The sequence below is a fragment of the Hylobates moloch genome, unplaced genomic scaffold, assembly GCF_009828535.3.
Source record: "Hylobates moloch isolate HMO894 unplaced genomic scaffold, HMol_V3 SCAFFOLD_20, whole genome shotgun sequence".
NCBI lineage: Eukaryota > Metazoa > Chordata > Mammalia > Primates > Hylobatidae > Hylobates > Hylobates moloch.
Window position 1 is genome coordinate 44,120,809 of NW_026652295.1, and position 15,306 is coordinate 44,136,114.

Sequence of the window (15,306 nt, forward strand, 5' to 3'; positions counted from 1 at the left end):
CATTAAAAACATGTACCATCTACTCCAAAGTTACCCTTAGGCTATAGACCTTTCCTTCCTTTCTCCTGACCCTTCCCGACCCACTTCTGTGTCTCTTTCTCCCATCTCTCTCTCTCTCTGTCTCTCTCACATACACACACACACAATCTGTCACACACACACACGCACACACACACACACACTTGCACACACACACACACTCAGACCCCTGCCCAAATCTACTTCTGTATTTTCCAAACTGGATCATAAACCAATAGTGAGCTGTGAAATCAATTTAGTGGGTGACACTGTCATTTCTTAAAAATGAAATAAATTTTAAAAAATGAAATTAAAATGGTGTGTGTTGGTGGGGGACTATAGTGCAAAATGTATTTCACATTGTGAGTCCTGGTGAAAGGCTTTTGGGAAACGTCTTTCATCACATTGCCATCAACATGTGCAAGCCCATTATTTTGAGAACCATAACGCAGGGCTCAGCTTATTAAAAAGATCTTCTGGTTTCCAGAATTCACTCCTTTCAGGAGACATGGTGGGAGCAGAAATGACAAATGATAGATTTTTTTTTCTGTCATCTCCATTAGTTGGTGAGCAGCAAGCGATATTTTTAACATGTTGTTGAATGAGATGTGGGAAGATTCCCTAGCCCAAAGAGTACAGGAAGAGTTTGGGGAGCTCAACCACTCTTCATGAAGAGCAGACAGAAAATAGGGGGCCGGGTGCCAGGGGCCTACCAGGTACATGTGAGGAGCATCCCAAAGGGAGACCCCAAGTGCGATAGCTGTAATCCTCTTGAACGTAGAATAGGAGTTAATTCAAGGAAGTGTCGATACCTCACCAGGTTGGAAAATCTGTGGATATCGAGGAGTATAACTCAAGGTACACAAGCTTTGTCTTTTTTTTTTTGAGATGGAGTCTCGCTGTGTTATCCAGGCTGAAGTGCAGTGGCGCGAACTTGGCTCACTGCAAGCTCTGTCTCTCGCGTTCACGCCATTCTCCTGCCTCAGCCTCCTGAGTAGCTGGTACTACAGGCGCCCGCCACTACGCCCGGCTAATTTTTTTGTGTTTTTAGTAAAGACGGGGTTTCACCGTGTTAGCCAGGATGGTCTCGATCTCCTGACCTCGTGATCCACCTGTCTTGGCCTCCCCAAGTGCTGGTATTACAGGCATGAGCCATCGCACCCGGCTGCCTTCTTTTTACATTAAAAAAAAATACATATTAACCTTCATTTCTGATCCTTTTACATCAGGAAAAGATTCTACGTGATGGCAGAAGATGACAGAAAGGTGGTGTCAAATGTGGGGGAATCCTAAAGTGCCAGTCTTAGATAAGGGAACTAAATAGTTGGCTGGGGCTCCTAAGGATGGCATTATTCATGTCACCTACGTATGTTCCAAGGCTTTCTAAAGAACCAAGTTATGCTTTCTTAAAGTCCAAGATTGTGAGAACATGAGTTCATGCCTGCAGACTTTCTGGACAGAACCATCTCCAAAATGTCACTCAGATGCTCTGAGAGGTTTGCAGAAGGCTGTGATTGGAACAAACCCTCAGGTTCCATCTTCTGATCTTGCTTCTGGCTGAGCATGGAATAATCTGATACTGCCTCTCTGCTGTCTCATGTGGGTATTGGCTGGTGATGACTTGACTCCAGACTCAGGGTGAGGCGCTGCTCACCTCAAGTTCACAGGCAGGGTTGATTGCTCTTGACCTTCCTACTGGCACTGGTACACCAGATGTTTGGTACTGGTACTGGTACTGGGCCTCACTGCTTGAGTTTGCAGGGCATCACAGCTGCTGCCCTACGTCCTGGCTGCCCAGAAACTGGCCATCTCTCTACATTGCTGTTGCTGCTGGCTCCTGCCACTTTCCCAGGGATGGCTCATCCTCACTACTGGAATCAATCCAGGATATCCGTGTCTTACAGTCTGGGCCCAGTGAACTACTGGCCTGAGAGAAACAGGAAAATCTTCCTTCCCAGTCCAAAGACTGTGCCTTATTTCTTCCATTACCCTATTGTCTTCCCAGCGGGAATTTCAGATACACCAAGGTGTGGGCTTCTGCCTTTGCTCCACGAAGATATAACAAAATAGCTCTAGATTGGTATATGTCACAAAATCTGGCTTATCCTGTCTTATCCAGTGTCACCTTGGTAAAGCTTTCTAGAAATTGTCATTCATTGCTTGCTGGGAAGAGAGGCAATGGTTGGAGTTGTTTGCAAAATGACTTTACTAGGTACCTTCTCTCTGCGTTTCTCCTCATTCCACCACACTTTTCATTTCTTCCCTTGCTTTGCAAACCATGAATATGGTTCTTCTCTATTCCTCTAGATCCGTAGACCCACTGAGTTTTGTTGATACAGATTAATTCAACACATACTTTTTGGACATTTATTGTGTCCTAGTTACTACTGCCAGACTACACAGTTTGCTCCTACAGCAGAGAGACCTCATAAACTCATCTTGCTAGTGTAACATGCGTCCAATGGCCCGTGTCTGGAAGCTGCCCAAAGAGAAACAAACATGGAGGAAGATCAGAGTATCTATGCCTGTGAGGGCTGCTGAAGATTTGTCTTAGTTCCAAATGGCAGGAATAAAATCCGTCCGGCCAGGGTGTCTTAGGAAGCTACAATAAACCAGAAGTAGTGTTTTCATGTCGATTTTACAGGATTTCAGAGAGAAACCATAAATGAGTGTTTATTTTTAATCCCCCTTACAGGGGTCATTTTAATTAAAGTCTTAAGTTAAAGGGAGTTGGTGAGTTTATCAGCCTAACATCTGACCTAATGTATTTTCTGTTTCTTTGCAGGGCCATGAAATTCTTCATGCTCTGGGATTTTTGTTTTCCTGAAACCTTTGACACAGAGCTTTCATTGAGAAGAGGAAATGAAGAAAGAAGCATGGTTCCAAGTACCATGAATAGCCCCCACCCGAGGGGAGCAGTTTGTGTGTGCAGAAAGCGCCCTGGGGTGAGTAAAGGAGCTGCCATTTAGTGGACAAGAGGCCCACTGTAAACCACGGAGGTAAAGGGAATTTCATGGGAGGAAAAGTGAATTGACTGAAAAATGTCCCTTGCGAATGCATCCTATTTTCTTGTTCAACCAGCGTCAAATGCAATCCTGGACCAGCACCCTGCCTGGCGTAAGCATTGTCACTTTGTCTATCACTGAACTGAGAGTTGAAAAATCACCTAGGGAAGAAAGGTTATGAGGAATAATAAGAAAGCTTCTGGCCAAATTTGGTCCAAACTTCATGATTTCTTAGTTTTGAGTCAGACTCAAACCTTTGGGGGCCCAACTTTATTTTTTTTCTCTTGGCAAACCACAACATCCTATTTGTAAGAAAGGAGCTTTAAGAAAGAGTTTTTGGCCATCAAATAGCTGTTAGAAAACAACATTTTGATGAGTTAAGTGTAAATGAATCAGAAACATGTGGATTAGATTTACCTCAAGATACATGTGGGTTTGAAGGGAGAGGAGGAAAAGGCCTAGGCAGACTCACACTTGGGGTTTTGCTGATCCTTAGATGAGTGAAACATAGATTTGAGGGGGCATCAACTGCCAGCACCAGGAGGATGTGGCCGGGCCTGTGAGTATCATTGTCATTGTTGTTCTGATCACTATTGATGATGCATGTGGCCGTTTAGATACCTAGCAGGGTCTCTTTATCTTTCTTATGCTTGTTGCTCAGACCATCCATCCCTATGAAGGGAACTGCCCAGCACAGTGAAGTGTGAATGGCAAGACTGGGCTTAGGACCGAGAACTTACACTTGCTTTGCCACTGAAAGATGCTTTGTCTCTCCAAAGGTATGAGAAGACAATGTATAAAAATAGCCCTTATGGTGCTTAAAAGGGGATTCTTAAAATATACTATGGGAGGCTTTCCAACATAAAATATGCCTACCTTCTATCACTCAAGAAGCCCAGTGACTTCTCAATGTATTATGGAAGTAAAAGGGAATTTCAAAGGGGCAGAAGTATGTTGATGGAAAGATTAAGTAACGTCCTGGTAGTTGTACTAAATGGTCTTGAAAATTCCTCCCAATATCCTTCATTCACCTACCACCAAATCTTCAAACCTTTCTGCAGCTTTTCATTTCTATCTTTCAAGGGAGAAAATGTTGTTTACTCCATCAGAGGTCAATGCCTCTACCTGTGCTCTAGACCTGGGCTGTCCAATATGGTAGCCAACGGCCACATGTGGCTATTCAGTGCTTGAAATGTATCCAGTCTGAGGGGAAATGTGCTATAAGTGTAAAATAGGATAAAAATGAATGTAAAATATCTCATTCATAATTTCTTACATTGATTACATGCTGAAAGGGTAATATTTTGAATATTTTGCGTGGGGCATAATATGTTATTGAAATTAATTTCACTTCTTTGTTTTTACTTTTGCTAACATATTTACAAAGATATTTAAGATTACATGTATGGCTTGCATTGTGCTCTAGATGCAACATTCCCTGGGGGCTCAGGAATATTACTCTTCTAATATTGTCATTTCTTTCCCATATCTTCAACCCACCACCGTTGTGTGGATCATTGTGTTAGCTTTCCACTTGGGCAAATGGCTCTCCAAACAAAAGCAAACTAAATCCTCCCTTGACCTCATTGCCCTCACTAGTTTCCACCCTCTCCCATATACCGTCATTAGCCAAGCTTCCTGAAAGCACTGCCTACACAGTCTGCCTCCGCTTCCTCATTAGCCCATCTCACTCTGTATTCTCCTCACCGCAAGCCAAAACCTGCTATTGCTAAAGTGATACATGTTCTCTCCAGTGTAAAATCCAAAGGGTACGTCTTTCCTGACCATCTCTGCAGTGTTTGACATAATTGATCACTCCCTGCTTCTTAAAACTCTCTTCTCTTGGCCTTCACTTTGGGTGCCTGGCTCCCCTGCTCTCTCTGGCCATTTCTGCTCATCCTTTTTGTTGGACTTACATCTTTCACACCACCTCTAAATGCTGGGGCACCTTAAGCTTTCACCCTGGTCTTTTTCTCACAATATATTCTTTCCTTAGACAAGCTGTTCTAATCTTATGAGTTTAAACATCATTTATGCTGAAAACTTCCAATCTAAAGACACCAACTGCAGACATGGAAATACCCAGACCTCTCTTCTGCACTCCACACTCACATCTAAGTGCCGAATTGACTCACATCTAAGTGCCAAATTGACTATTTAGGATTCTCTGAAACATCCCAAACTTACATCCAAAAAAGAAATCGTAGGCTTCTCCTCCAAAGTTTGTTCTTTTTCGTCTCAGGAAAGGTTATCCCCATTCACTCAAGTTCTCATGTCAGAAACCTGACAGTTTATCCTTAATTCTTACACCCTCTTCAGTATACAAATATCACCAAGTATTCTCAATTATACCTCCAAAATGTGTCTCAAATCCATCAGCTTCTCTCCACACCCTGAGGAAGGGTCCATCCTTTCTTCCTGGACTACTGCTGGTGTCTCTTAACTAATCTCCTTGCTATTGCTCCCACAATCTGCTCTTCATATTGTAGCCAGAGTGACCTTTAAAAACAAGAATTGGACCATGTTACTCTCCTGCTTAAAAACCCCTGATGGTTCTCCATGGACTTAGAATAAAACCCAGAGTCTTTATTGTAACCTGCAAGAGCCCACATGTTGAAGCTGTTGGCCACAGCTACACTCTGGTGACATTGCCCCCACTCACACACACACACTGGCTTTCCTGGAGCCACACTGGCCCCTCATGTCCTTGCATCTATAGTATGAGTCCTGCCTGAGGGATTGCACATATGATAGCCCCTTTCTTCACCCGCCTTACTCTTCCAGCATCCTTCACTTCCTTCAAGAGGGATTCTATGATTCCTGCAGCCTAAATTAATCCTTCCCACACCCCACTAGCCTCTCCTATAGTGCTTTCTACTTTTTCTTCATAGAACTTCTCACAATTATGCAATTATATGCTGTATCTACATCTCTTCCCCAATAGTTTAAAGCTTCCAAACTGGGCTGCATCTTACAAACTATGAAGTTGTGTTTCTTACAATTGATAATGTCTTATATCAAAGAAACAAGGCATTTATCTGTGCTTATTTGTTAATATCTGTTTCTTCCACTTGGCTCTAGCCATGTGTGGGCAGGGACTATGTCTCCTTGGTTGTCCCTCATATTCCCCAAGCTGCCAGGACTGTGCTACACAGGAGGTATTGTATGAACATCTGTGGAATGAATGATTGAATGAAGGAAGGAGGGAAGGCAGGATATGCACTCTGTGTTGTGGCCACTGCAGCCTCCCATTCTCTCCAAATGTGTCCCCTACTATTCACGTCCATAGGTTGTGCACTCAGTACAGGCATATCTGCTCCATGCCCTCTTCTCTTGATTTTGTCTTTCCTATTCCAACACATACACTAAGACTGAACATGATTTCCAGCTCCTCTAAGAGGACTTCTCCCAAAATAATGAACTTTGCTTAACTTCCTGAGTTAGAACCCAATCAGATCTTGCCCAAGACATCTTTTTTACAGGAAATATTATAGCCCCAGGGAGGATACACACCTGGGTTCAAATCTCAGCTTTCTACCTGTGGGAGCTTTAGTGTAATATTCAGTTTTCTCTTCTATAAAGTGGGAATAGAACAGAAAACCTACCTCACAGGGTTGTGGAAGGACTGAACAGGATATTGAGAGTAGGGTGTCCAGCTAGCATAAGAGCATCAGCGAATGCAAGTCATGATTATTATTTGATCTATGTATTCTTAATTGTCATGTGTATTTTTAGGGCTCAAAGGAAAGGATTATAAGTTAAAATCCTTCATATTCCTACTGAGTGAAGTTTATTGCTTGTTTTGGGGATATACAAGCTGCATCCATTTTATTAAAGCTCGCTTTCAGCCAATAATTGCTGTCTGTGGTCATTTCTGTTTGGCAGAAGCCTCCTTCACATATTGGCCAGAAAGTCTAACAGCCATCCCACCATAAACTCCCTCTTGCTCATTGCCCATCCATCTTACCTAGAGTCTTTCTACCTGCTACAATATAGTGGGAAGACTCATAAGGCAAGTAGTGTCGGAGCCAGATCTTGAACCCAAGACCACGGTTCGTGTATTAGTCTGTTTTCACACTGCTGATAAAGACATACCCGAGACTAGGCAATTTACAAAAGAAAGAGGTTTAACTGGACTTACAGTTCCATATGGCTGGGGAGGCTTCACAATCATGGTGGAAGGCAAGGAGGAGTTAGTCACGTCTTACATGGATGGCAGCAGGCAAAGAGAGAGCTTCCGTAGAGACACTCCTGTTTTAAAAATCTCTTGAGACCAATTCACTATGATGAGAACAGTATGGAAAAGACCTCCCCGCTCCCCATGATTCAGTCATCTCCCACCGAGTCTCTTCCACAACATGTGGGAATTATGGGAGCTACGAGATGAGATTTGGGTGGGGACACAGAGCCAAACCATATCAGTTAGTGTTACATGTTGTTCACTCTCCTGCTTCCTATTCTCACTCTTCATTTTTTCCTTACTGTTAGAAAGTAGGGAGCTAGAATTTGAACTTAAGTCTCTCATAATTTTTTAGATTGAGTAGGCAAGGAAGATCTCAAAACAGGTGATACTTAAGCTACTATCAGAGTGACAGGAAGGAACCAGGCATGAGAAGATCAGAAGACAGAGCAGAGAGAATTGCAAGTGCAAATGTCCTGGGGTGGGAATGAACTTGGTGTACTTGAGGAACAGAAAACAGGCAAGTAAGGTGGAGTTGACAGAGAGTGTGTGAGCCTGCACTGGGGTTCACTGGCTGCAGGTTTGAGAGGGGAAGTTGTCAGCTTGAACTAGATGATGTCAAAAGAGATGCAGAGAAGTAGATTTGTTTGAAATGTACTTTGGAGATAGAATCAACAATACTGGCAGTAGATTGGCGGTAAGAGAAGGGTAGGCTCAAGAGTGACTCTCAGTTGGGTCTGGCTTGAGCATCCGGGTGGATGGTGATGCCATGTACTGGGATAACGAATACTTGAAGAAATAGATTTGAGCATATGTTTGTGATCTCTCTGGGATATATCAGTGATGCCGGACAAGTAACTGAATATGCTAGTCTCAAGTTCAAACACAAAGTTAGAAACTAGAGATGCATGTTTTAGAGTCATCAGTATATAGATGGCATTGAGAGCCATAGGAACAGATGAGAATGTCTAGAGAAGGAGGATAGAGAGAAACAAGAAGAGGGCCCAGGAGCGAACACTGACATGATTGATAGGTGAGTAAGAGAAATGGAACTGGGAAAGGAGTGGCCAGAAAGGAAAAGTAAAACAAGGAGAGGATGGGTTTCACACTGAATCTAGGAGGAAATCATGTTTCAAGAAGAAGGGATCAGTCTTGTGTCAAATGCTACTACAAAGGTGATGGAAATGGATTAAAAAATGTGTCTATGGAATCTGGCTTCATCATGAAAGGTTGTGGATGACTCTGACAAGAGAAGTGTAGGTAGAGTGGAAGGGAAGTGACAGATTGCCTGCATAGCTAATATTTTTAAAGAACTTATTTTAAGGAATAGCAAAGAAATGGGAATATGGATCGAGGTCCTTTTAGTAGATGGGAGACAGGAGGGGCTGTTTTCTGATGAGAATGATCTAGAAGAAGTAGAGAGATATATGACACAGGAAAGACTAAGACCCACATGTGTCCCTCCTCTAAAACTGGTGCTTTTAGTACTTATTTGTAGAGTCACAGTCCCTGTGGCCTTTGCTTGCTTCTCCTCCGTATTGAAATTAGCTTGGAGAGGGTGCATTGATTCCTTCAGATTAAATGAGAGTCTCTTTGTGTTTCTCTTTGTCTAGACATTCATGTGACCTTCACGGACAAGTGTTTACTGGAGTTACTCAGAACTGAGCGAGGACAGCTTTGGTCTGATAAAAGCACACTCCCCACACTGGCTCAGAACCATCAACCTTCCCTTTGAACACAATATAAATGCTACTGTGGACCTCAGAGGTTAATCCATTACAACAAGGCAATTAAATTTAGGGACTGTTTGGAAGATAAAAAGCAGCAAGTAATAACCAGGTCAGAAAACTCAGCCATGATGGATTTCTATAATTTCCTCTGACTTCACGGAGCTGCGTCTGGTGACCTGAGGCAGGATGGTGTGACTGCCCGGTGGTGTCAGAAATGTGAGGGGGAGATTATTTTTATTAAACTAGTTATTTCTGAGGCATTGGCCTCTCTTGCTTCCCCTTTCTCTCTCAAGAAGGTCACTTGCCAGCTGGTAATACATTTAACCCTTAAGCATACAGTCAACCTCAGGTTAGCGAGGAGGATCATTTTACAAAGGCAAGTGAATGAAACTGATGTTTCTCCTGGTTAGTGTTCTGAGTTTTGAATTTGGGCTACTTCCCCCTTTCTCGTTAAGCCACTTTGGTTTAAGTGCCTAACCTCCACTGGTGGATTTTGTATAGATTTTCCAGTAATAAGATGGTTAGTTTGTCCTCATCTAGAGTGCTTTACCCATGAGAAAGAAGAGAAAATTGCTTTATGTCAGACTGGAGCTTGGATGAGAACCCTCAGACCCTGATTTATTGCTCTTCAGCTTCTGTCTCACACAGCGTGTGGTCATCCTGAATCATCCATGCCACAAATGTTTCTGGACACCCACTCTGCCTGTGACACTGCGCTAGGCACAATGGCAGAGTGTTTGACTACATGGCCCCTGCCCTCTGGAAACTGGTTCTTGCTCTATTTCAGCGGGGAGTGCAAGGAGGTTGCTGACACAGTCATTTTAGGAGTTTGTTTTCTTTAGGCCAAATTGCCCTGTCTCATTAATGACAGGCTCAATTTCCATCAGGTTCCTTGATGGATCTTGCAAGACATCCAAGAGGGAGCTTCCTTCCAGTGCAGAAATGTAATTCCCTGCGGATATGTGTTGGCATCCGCCAACTCAGAGACATAATAAAGTTAATCTTGAGGAAAAGCAAACACAAATATAACGGTGATCGGAAGAGCAGCCACAACTATCTGAGCCATTTATTTAACGGACTAATTAGCTTATTAAGTACTTTGCACTGTCTTCTTTTCCACAAAGGATTTAAAGAGATGATTGTTTGGCTCAAAGGACTGGTTTTGGATTTGTGATCAGGACACCGAGTTCGAGTCCCAGTTCTGATCATCTGAGCTCTGCCTCCAGCTCAGCCTGTACGGCCCCAGTGTCATTAAACCATTTGTCTTATCTACTTTATGGGACTGATGGGAGGATAAAATGAGATAATAATATACATGAAAGAACCTTGTTAAAGAATAAAGCACTATGCACATGTTAGTTATTATTTCAGAAACCAAAGTTAACAAGAGATAAAAATCTTAAATCTGGGAGGAATTTTTCTATGGAGCTAGTTGGCAGGTCACTTCTTTTTCTCTTTTCTTCTTTGTTTGCAACTCAGAGAATTAGCAACCAGATAGGAAGGAAATGCCATTATTAGAATGTGGGCTGCCTGAGTGGTGGGGAGGTGCCAGCCCAGGCATTTTTAACAGTGTGGCTTCCAGGGCTCTGATTTGCATACTTGCAGCTATCTAACCCACTGATGACCAAATATACACCCAAGTGATATGTGTATCTATATTATGCTTCAGTTTGCCAAGGCATCTTTGATTTTTATCTTCAAGTTCATTCTTTTGGGTAAAGGCATCGACTTCAAACAAATAAACAGATAGCTCAGAATAGTGCTTAGGTGTGTTCAGAGGAAAAATCTCTTAGAGAGACTGGGCATCAGCAGACCAGGCTTTGCCACTAATATTCGTATTGTCCTAGCATGTGAGAGGCCATGCCTTGCATCTGATAGGAACTGGCAAGTAGCTCAGTAGGCTGTATTTTGAGAAATCCACCTTAGAAATTTCTTATTTGAAAATTACAATGGCGCACACACATACATACATATATATATATATTTTTTTTCCTCTCTCTCTCTTAAATTTCTAGTCTTTTTTGTTTGTCCACCAACAAATAGGTGTTTACCAATTGGTTTTTCACCAATATTCTTCAAATGTTTCTCAAAGAGTGGTCCATTAAAAGTCTACCTTTAAGAGAATCGCCTGGTGCGTTTATTAAAAATTCAGACCCCCTCTTTTGGACCCATCAAATAAGCCTATCTGAAGGAGGGGCCCTGGAATCTGCATTCCCAACAAACTTCCCAGGAAGACATTGAGCACACTCAAGTTTAGGGACTCTTTTGTGAAGATTGTCTACAAAGGTTTGGTAGTTCTATTGATACTTCTCTCAGGTTAAGTTTCTGGGCCAAGACTCTTGATTTCATTTTGGGCAGCTGGACCAGCTCATCCTGGCTACACGTCCCTGTTGAGCTTTGGGAGATCCGTCACCAATTTTTATATTGCTCTTGTTGGCCTGAAGATCACTGTTCTTTCCAGACAGGACAGAAGCAAAGCCGGAGTTGGAGAGCTCTGCTTTCATGATGTCATCCTCCAAATGTGCAGCATTGACAATAGCCTTAGACCCCTCTCACATTGTGTAGTTGGTCCCATCCTACCACAAAACACCCTCCTTTAACTCTTACATTGTCACTAGCCTCACTCAGTGTGGACCAGGATCAGGGTGACGAACGGTCCTTTTTTTTTTTTTTGGACTCTCCCAATTATAGCATTGAAAGTTCCATACCCCAAGAGTCCCCTTAGTCCCAGGTAAACTGGAATGGTGGGCCACCCTGTCAGAGAGGATATTGCCCTCCTTGACACTCTCCTTCCTGTTAAGCCAAACTTGTATTTTCATGTTTGATTTAATGTTCATCTTTTGTACATATCTCTTAAATATTCCCCTGAGAGCTTCCTGAGCAAAAATATGGGTTTATTCAACTGAGTGATTATTTTTATTAAAGCAGGTAGAGACGTTACTTGACTTCTGTTGAATGAAGGAATACTCAGGACTCCCCACTAAACATCCTGGGGGTAGAAGCAAAGCTGCTCCAGGATTTGGCTGCATTTTAGTCCCCTGCCTTTCTGCATCCAGCAACACATCAGCTGTTTTGCTTTCGTTATCTTTTAGTAGGGTTATCCCCATAATGTCTTAGGATATTTTGTGTCATTCTCTTAGTCAAAAGTAGGATCAATGTGGTTAGGATTTACCTGCAGGTAGGAATGGAACCCAAACATCAAGCCAGCTAGGCCTTATGGAGATGCTTAACAAGACATCAAGCACTCACAAGAAGACCCAAATATTGCCAAGTTTATCCCATGCCTTCTGCTAATACACCCCTCCCTGTGCCTCTTTCTCTCACCTTCTGATGTGGGTGGTTCTAATATCATTTGGGGAGGAGACTGAAAGCAGAAGACTATTGCCTTGAGGTAAGGAAGGGAATGTCTTGAGATTTGTATTTGTCTTGGTCAAAATGTATACATTTCCAACAGACTTGGGACATTATACTATCTGTCTCCTCTGTGATTCTTTGGTTTCAAATGGATAGAAAGGTCTCACAAATTACTTCAAGCCAATTCCACTTTTGTCCATATACCCAGCACTTCTATTATCATGGCTGCAAGGCAATCTGAAGACTCCAAGATAGGGCAGTAGAAAAGAGGGGAATGTCAGGATGTAGAAAGCCAACTCTAGGACTGGCCTCCAAGGAGGAGGGCTGATTAAATGTCATAGTGACGTGGCCGAACTGAGATTGAATGTGTGTTGATGAAAACATCCTAAGATACCAACATGGTGGCTGAAACTCCGCAACAAAAGGATCTGGGCAGAGGCATATTCTTTGTCTGGAGGGTGGGTGCCTCTGTGTCTAGGCACTTTTGTCTGTTAGCAGCAAAACCCAAGCCAGTAGGGAGGCATATGGTGAATAGGCTCCTGAACCTAGGCTATGTTAATAGCCCTGGATAGAATGTTGTGTTTTTCAAAATCGTGAATTTCTATTACTCAACCAGCTGCTTATCATTGCTACAGGTTCCTAAGGGAGAGGGGCAAGGGGAAGATGCTTTATTTCTAACTCAGGTTCTGGCCATAGTTACCCAAAGTCTTCCCTATGGCAGTGGGCTGGGTCATGTATGAACTGTAAGGACCCCATATTTCTCCTCTAATCCAAGACCTAGATTAAAGTCAGGACACTTTGACATATCACTCTGATATGAGGATGCACACAAAAAGAACCAAAGAGAAAGAGAAATTGGCCAGGTTCATGCCCATTTAATCTCCTCCCATCCAAAGCTTCACTGCCTAGGACTGAGATTGAACTCTGTTCTGAGATTCTATGATTTCAGAACTTTTCCTCTTGGAGGCAGACAGAGAGTGGGGGTATTGAAGAAGCCACTTAGAGAAGAGAAGCCTTGAACTATTTCTAGAGGTGAGGGTATCAGTAATACTTAGGGTTTAGACCTGCATCAGTGGGCTGTGGTTCAGAGCAGGGCATTCACCCCCATGGAAATGATGGGATGTGGAGTAGCAACGACTGCGAGGAGGAGGCTAAGGTTAGTGACTTGGTGGACACATAATGATCACCTAATTCCTATGAGCCATCAGCTTGTATGATGATCCAAACTAACTCCAAACATGCCTATTGATTGGGAGAGGATTTCTAATTTACTGCCCGGCTTGGGCTGGCTCAGGGCTACAGTGGGTCTGAAGTGTTAATGAAGAGTGTTCAGCTCTGTAGGGCATGAGGCTGAGGCAGAAGAAAGAGTTATAGTACCTCCAGTAAGATGCTATATGCTATCTTTATCCATTAGAAAGACATACGTCAGTTCTTTGTAGCTTACCTGCTTAACCCTCAGAGTGGATGGAGAAAAGAAACAGTAATCTGTACTGATTCTGCAATGACATCCCTGCTATACCTGGGAGAGAGTCAGATTTTCATACTGCAGCAGAACCTTCTGAAATTAAATGCTCATTGCAGACCCTGGTATGTCTTTGATTAGTTGTTACCCAGCTATTCTGATATGTTGTTTGAACATATTGGTTTCTTGACTAGACTTATTTCATTTAATACATTTTAACAATATGCAACAATCGGTTTGGACAATCAGAGGGATGCCAAGATCAAATGGAATGGGTGCCACCCCCAGTCAGCATGCTATCAGTGGCGTGTCCAATCAAAACAGAAGCTGAGCATAAGCAACCAATGCATCCACATAAGCTCAGACCAGCTGAGGAGCAGCCCAGTCCAGATGAATGCTTGGAATAATTAATTCCAAAAGAAGCCTTCTACTAGAAAGAGTTTCAAAAAGTATGATAGACTTGTTGAGTTTGTGGTTCTGTAAGTCCTTACAAGAGCTTTCTTGAGGCAAGGTCGGTCTTAGCACATTGCATGGCTTTATGTAGTGAAATACCTTCATGGGGGGTAAGGCAGCAGCTGGAGTTTGGCCGCTGGCCACAACTCTTCCGCTGCGGACTTGCGAGCAAATGTGTATATGGGATGGAGGCAGAAACAGAAAGATAGATGCCAAGATTGTGCTTGAATTCCCTGGAGACGGCTTGGAGGCTGATACACTGACATTCAAATGTGTGCACTCACACGGCACTCTGTGCTGGTTACTGCTGCCGGGGTAAAGGGAGCTGGGCCCAGGCAGTGCCAGTGGCAGGCAAAGGCATTGTTCATTGTATTGTGAGTGACATGAAATCCACCATTTGACAGCTAGCCCACATAGCTGTGGTGATACGAAAGACTCACTTTAGATCATGCATTCCACTGCTGTGCATGGATTAATATGGCTTTGAAAGGGCTTTTCTTTCTTTCTTTCAAATTTAATATGGGAGTATATGAGGAAGAACATGGTAGCAATTAGCTGCTGCTATGAATTTTATGAGCAGTTTGCTAGAAACCACATTAATGACTCCATGGGTAGTGCTGAGATCAGTTTTTTATATTACTTTTTCTCTTTTTCACCCCTTTCCCTCTTAAAAGACCAGCCTGAAACTGCAGGATGGTGTCAGGCAGATGGTCCTAATAGACAAGGTTTTCTTTTCCAGATTAGGTAGCGCAACACAGCCCTACCTTGGGTCTTGTACTGAGTCTGCTGGTGGGTCCAGCCTTGTTTCTAATCTTGGAGCATTATAAAGATGGGAAGTAATCTGGCATTGGTTCTGACAGGTGGAGCGAGACTCTTGCAGGAAATGTCCACAGGGAAGTTGCTTCCAAGGAGGGAAAAAAGAAAATCCTGAGTGTTTCTCAGTGTTAGCAATGGGAATAAGAATAAAATGTGGACATTAGCTAGGAAAAAAATGGAAACAAATAGTCTTTATATATTCTCAGGAAGCATGGAGATGGTTTCTAAAATATTTTCCCAGAAGCCAAGGGAAAGGGTGGGTATTGGATAAAGGGACTGGATGCAGGA

The 15,306-nt window shown here is 42.9% G+C and overlaps 1 long non-coding RNA gene across 1 annotated transcript in view; it reads left to right on the forward strand.

The window, feature by feature from the left end:
- Positions 1 to 10,366, forward strand: part of LOC131382136 (uncharacterized) — a 29,365-nt gene extending 18,999 nt beyond the window's left edge. The window contains exons 2-3 of the long non-coding RNA XR_009211339.1: positions 2,804 to 2,963; positions 8,817 to 10,366. This is a non-coding gene — a long non-coding RNA (uncharacterized LOC131382136). The remainder of the gene's footprint in view (positions 1 to 2,803; positions 2,964 to 8,816) is intronic.
- Positions 10,367 to 15,306: the final 4,940 nt, after the last annotated feature.